Source organism: Oryctolagus cuniculus, chromosome 10, assembly GCF_051225735.1.
Source record: "Oryctolagus cuniculus isolate XC-2025 breed Fujian yellow rabbit chromosome 10, ASM5122573v1, whole genome shotgun sequence".
Taxonomy (NCBI): Eukaryota; Metazoa; Chordata; class Mammalia; order Lagomorpha; family Leporidae; genus Oryctolagus; species Oryctolagus cuniculus.
The window spans coordinates 103,313,576-103,319,785 of NC_142876.1; positions in this window are offsets into that span (position 1 = coordinate 103,313,576).

Sequence of the window (6,210 nt, forward strand, 5' to 3'; positions counted from 1 at the left end):
CCCCACCTGGTCACAGCCATCCCAGTAAGTCCTAATGCGGAGTTCAGTTATGAGTAATTAATTCAAACTGTAGGTTAGTTTAGATTAAGTACATTTAAAATTAAGACTTAATAATATGTAGTATGTTAAGATTAAATGATATAAAATATGAGGCAACATATTAAAATCTTGGTCTAAAGAGCTTTCAGGACCTGGCGCGAGAACCGCTGTTGCTCCATGACAGGCTTTATTTTAAGTCAGAAAAGACAGGCCTAAGGGTACGGGAGTGAAACTATTCCTGGAATTTAGACTCTTCTGCCTTCCTGTATGACGCCTACCCCCTAAGTTGCTCAAATGCACCAATAAAATGCATAAATTTAGGTAACTGCCATATAAGGAATAAGGAACTCGCCTACGTGTGTAGTGACGTATGTACTTGTTTACTCGAGTGCATAAAAATGCTGGCAGGGGGAGGGACGGGGCTTCTTGCCTCAGCACTGTACTACGTCGTAGGTGCCAGGAAGAGCCCCAGCTAGCTGGTAATAAAATCCTCTTGCTGTTGCATCCAGCCTGCCTTTTGTGAGTTGTTTTGCGGAGGGTCTCAAACCAGACCCAGCACTAGGTCATCCTAGGCTTGCCACCCACCTCCAGGTTACGTGCAAATTTCTCTCCTTTACATCTAGCTGGGCTTTTCCCACGTTGGTTTCTGTGCTGGCAATGCTTGTGTGGCTCCTTTTTTCCTTGTTTATTCATTTGTGAGGCAAGAGGACAGAGTGATTGACAGAGAGAGACACAGACAGACACACAGAGAGGTACAAAGCACGAGATCATTCTCACTTGCTGATTCACTCTTCCAGTGCCTACAGTGGCCCCCGCTGGGCTGCAGCAAAGCTCAGGAAGTCAATCCAGATCATCATGGATGACAGGAACCCAACTACTTGGGACATCACCTGCTGCCTCTCAGGGTCTTCATCAGCGAGACGCTGGAGTCAGGAGCTGCAGCAGCTGCTCCGACGTGGGCCACAAGTTACCTAACCAGTTTCTTAACTCCTAGGCTAAATGTCTGCCTCCCACTTCCTTTTTGCTTCCTCCACATCAGTTATGACCCAATCTGAGTGCCTCCCTCCAGGAGCCACTGTGGCCTTCACCGGCTGTGTCATGTGACACTTCCTCTCTTGGGTGTCCCTGACTCTGGAGGTCCTGGGCTTGGGCATTACTGCACATCCTCAGGTGGACACTGTCCTCTGACAAGGCGCCTGTGTCTAGTAATGATCGGCCTTCTGCTCTGCAGCCCTGGGCAGGGTCTTAGCAGGAGTTCAGGAATTATTTGGAAAATGAGTGATAGAGTAGATGACGAAGTACTCACACGTCCTCTCTCCCCCTACTCCTCCCTCTCTCTGCTCTCTCAGCTCATCTCTGTCCCTATTCCTTTCCAGGTTTCCTCAGAGAAGAGGAGAGAGCACAAGAGGGCGGGAAGGTTACAGCCCCTGTGGTAGGAGAAGCCCCAGGCTCTGGAAAGTTAGGGTTGCAGATGGGGTGCCCTTTGGTCTGCGAATGTTAGAGCAGGTGTCTTGTTGGAGGGGACTCAATCAGTTACAGAATCTTGGTCACCAAGAATCAGTGGTGGTCACCAGGAAAGAGGGACTTGGTCCCCAGAGAACTGAACACCAAGGGCCAGGTGAACATTGGCAGTGTTACAAAGAGACCGTGGATTGTCTTTGATCAGGCAGTGGTCTGTGGCAACAAATCGGAGGTGGATCCCAGGAGGGAGGACAGAGGCTGTCATTAGGAGGACCCTTGATTAAGGGTTTGGAGGCTGGGTAGAGGCAGCCTCTGGGAGACACAGGTGGCAGGGGAGTAGGGTCGAGTGGCAGGCAGTGAGTTCTACTGAGAATCCTCCACTTTGGAAAAGGAAACACAACAGTGAAGCACACAAGCCAAAGGGCTGCAGGTCTCTGGGGCTGGTGAGACTCAGCAATGAGCATTCCTAGTGCCCAGACTGTGGTCTGAGATCCGTCTTCCATCAGAACAACCTGGAGGTTCATGGAGAAGTGGCTCAGAAAAGTACAGGTGTGGAGCAGGACTGTGTCTGATGGGACCGAAACGTCCTGACACAGCAGGGAGCAAGGGAGCTTGCCCACATTCCTGTGATCCTGGCCAGTTGACTCACAATGCTGCTGGAAGAGGGACCCCGTAGTGCGGTGGGGTGTTCTGGCTTTGTTCTGCTTGCAGAGATAAACACCTGCCTCCAGCTTCCGGAAGCACCAGTCACAATCAGTGCTCTGGGCTGCAGGTTATGGATTTCCATAAGATTAAGCCCCTCACAGGGATTGCCCATGGCAACTGGTCGGTGTGCAGGGACGTAAAGACCCGGTTTCCTTCCCTCGAAGTGGGACAAGTTGGAAGGGCCTCTTGTGGGACCAGCTGTGATTTCAGGTGCAACTGCCTTGTGGCTCAGCAACTCCCATTGCCCAGATCTGTCTCACTCAGTCCCTTACAGGTGTCACTCCTGAGAGCTGTCCTCAACCAACCGCTGCACACCATGGTCTCTCGGAGTCCGTGTCCAGGGACTCACTCTAGGACTTTCTGCCTGCAACGGTTGGAACAGTTTGGACTTCAGGAAGTGTCACAGGGTTCTATGCTGTGCAGGAAATCACCCCCAAGTCAGTGGCCTGAACATTACCCAGTGTATGGTGGTCCATCCTCTTTAGTCGAGGTTCCTTATTTGCAAATCCATCGACTTGCTGAATTTTCTTTTTTTATCTCTAACATAAACAGTGTTTTGTATCCATCTGTGGATGTGCAGAGGGCAGTAGAAAAATTTGATTCTTGGATGCAGAGTTCCTAGCCAAACTTGAGCCATGAGGTGATTGTTTGCCTTTCTCGGCTCTTATATCATAAACAAGTGTCTTTTTCTGTCATTTCCTACATAACAGTTTTTACATTTTTGTACTTTCTGGGTCCTTCCCTGGTTAGAAGGCTCCCAAGCATCCTGCTGTAATGCTGCTTGGTATTGCTAGGCACCAAAAGGCTGGGATGTATCTCATGCAGGAAGTAGGTATGTTAGGTCAGGTTTGCTCAGGTTTGTGTATGGTGATGTGAGCCATGAGTGCAATGAATCAAGAGGTTGCGCTCAATGAGGAAACCTGAGTCCTACTGTGAGTTTGTGGGAAATACTTCCAGAAGACAGACGAACATGTTGAACTGCACTGTGAATGGCATTTATAAAGTGTGGACTGTGGGAGACTCTACAGGTCAAACAGCCCAGATTGTTCAACAGATGAGCTACAGGGGTTGGGGGAGAGAGGAAAAAGAGAGAAAAACAGAAAGAAAGAGAGAGAGAGGGAGAGGGAGCAGGGGGGAGAGAGAGAGAGAGAGAGAGAAATTAACGTGTAGTTGAGACTCTCTCTAAAGATGTGTCACATACAAAACAGTTGTGCAAGATTAAAGTGTAAGTGCCCAGGGAAGCAGTTTTGGGTGACAAAACCATAAAGACAGCCAGGAATGTGAGCTTGATGGTTTCACTCGAGAGTAGGAGGTAATTGTGTTGAGAAAAGCACCTGCATGGCTTGTAGAGTGATGGTTCTATTTCTTTACCTGGATTGTAGTTATAAGGATGGTGCTTTTGGGTGCTTAAGCTAAATATTTATTCTGCATAGTGACACTTTTTAATTTAATTTAATTTTATTTTACGCATTAACGTGTAAATAGTAATTGCTCAGAGTTCCCGTCAATGCTTGTGTGTGATGCTTTCTGGATGTGGACTGGGAGAGCCTTTTATTATCATTTAAATTTATTTAGCTGCTACTGGCCTTCATGTTGTCAGTTTCTTCTTCACTATTATTGATGCTTTAATATTTTTCTACAAATGTATTTATTTCATATAGACTTTCCATCTTTTGGCATGCAGTGTTTTTTTTTTTTGTTTTTTTGTTTTTTTGTTTTTTTTTTTTTTTTGACAGGCAGAGTGGACAGTGAGAGAGAGAGACAGAGAGAAAGGTCTTCCTTTACCGTTGATTCATCCTCCAATGGCCGCCGCGGCCGGCGCACCGCGCTGATCCGATGGCAGGAGCCAGGAGCCAGGTGCTTTTCCTGGTCTCCCATGGGGTGCAGGGCCCAAGCACTTGGGCCATCCTCCACTGCACTCCCTGGCCACAGCAGAGGGCTGGCCTGGAAGAGGGGCAACCGGGACAGAATCCGGCGCCCCGACCGGGACTAGAACCCGGTGTGCCGGCGCCGCTAGGTGTTGACATGCAGTTTTTTAAAAAAAATAACTTCGTTGAGGTGAATTAACCTACAGTACACTGCAAACAGGAGAAATTTAAAATGAGTGATTTAGTAAGTTGTGATATGTGTGTACACATTTGTAACCATTACCACGATCATGAAAATGATCATATCTTTACCTCCCAAATTTTCCTTGTGTCCCTTCGCAGTCCCTCTTCTTACCCAACCATCAATCTGCTTTCAATCAGCTACATAGGAATTTTTGCAGTTTCTATAACTGGGGTCATAAACTTCTTTTTTTACCCTGATTTTTTCATTCAGCACAGTTATTTTTCAATGTATCCATATTGTAGTGTGTACTAATAGTTCATTTTCATTGATGCGTAGTACTCCACTGTAAGGATGTTGCCCATTCATCTGTTTATTGGCATTTGGTTTTCTACTATAATAGATTAAGTAGATATGTAGAAGTCTTTATGCAGACATTTGTTCTCATTCTTGGGCAAATACTTGGGTGTTTAATGGAGGAATCACCCAGTAAGTGTATGTTTAGGTTTTTAAGAAAGAGCCACGCTGCTTTGCAAAGTGCTTGTGCACTTCCCATCCATCCTGGCCACTACTTGGTATGGTCAATTTTTTTTTTCTTAAGACTTATTTATTTGAAGCCAGCGCCGCGGCTCACTAGGCTAATCCTCCGCCTTGTGGCGCCGGCACACTGGGTTCTAGTCCCAGTCGGGGCGCCGGATTCTGTCCCGGTTGCCCCTCTTCCAGGCCAGCTCTCTGCTGTGACCAGGGAGTGCAGTGGAGGATGGCCCAAGTGCTTGGGCCCTGCACCCCATGGGAGACCAGGATAAGTACCTGGCTCCTGCCATCGGATCAGCGCGGTGCGCTGGCCATTGGAGGGTGAACCAACGGCAAAAGGAAGACCTTTCTCTCTGTCTCTCTCTCTCACTGTCCACTCTGCCTGTCAAAAATAAAGATAAAAAAATAAAAAAAAGACTTATTTATTTGAAAGAGAGAGCAAGAGTGAGAACGAGAGTGAGAGATCTTCTATCCACTAGTTCACTCCCCAGATGGCTGCAACAGCCAGGTCTGACCAGGCTGAAGCCACGAGCCAGGAAGTCTATCCTTGTTATCCTGGTCTCCCACGTGGGTTGTAGGGCCCAGGTACTTTCCTAGGCGCATTAGCAGGGAGCTGGATTGGAAGCAAAGTAGCTGGGACTTCACCCCGTGCACCATTGTGGGATGCCAGCATCACAAGCGGTGGTTTAACCTGCACAGCCACAAGACAGCCCCAGTCAGCCATTTTAATAGATATGTAGTAGTACCTCATTGTGGTTTTAATTAGCATTTTCCTGGTGACAACTAATGTTGACATTTTGGTGTACTTATCTGCCTATGTGTTTCTTCTTTGATGAACTGTTTATTCAGATATTTTGCCTATTTTTCAATACTGGGGGCTTGAAACTTTTATTTTTTGAGTTTTGAGGGTTCATATGTTCTGGATATAAGTCCTTTATCAGATATATGATTTGTAATTTTTTTTCTCATTCTATAACTTGACTTTTCATTCTTATAAGGGCATTTACTCCCCAAATGGCCACAGTGGGTGGGCTGGGCTGGGCTGAAGCCAGAACATGGAACTCCATCTGGGTCTCCCTTGTGGGTGGCAGGAACCCAAAGACTCTTTCGCTGCTTTTCCAGGAGCACTAGCAGGAAGCTGGATCAGAAGTGGAACAGCCGGAACATGAACCTGGCACTCATGTGGGATGCTGGCCTCACAGGCGGCAGCTTAACCCACTGTGCCACAATGGTGGCCACTAATAGCTTTTAAAAATAGATTCTTTGGGGGCTGGTGCTGTGGCATAGTGGGTAAAACTGCTGCCTGCAGTGCCAGCATCCCTATGGACGCTGGTTCAAGTCCCAGCTGCTCCACTTCTTATCCAGCTTTCTGCTATGGCCTGGGAAAGCAGTGGAAGATGGTTCAGGTTCCTGAGCCCCTGA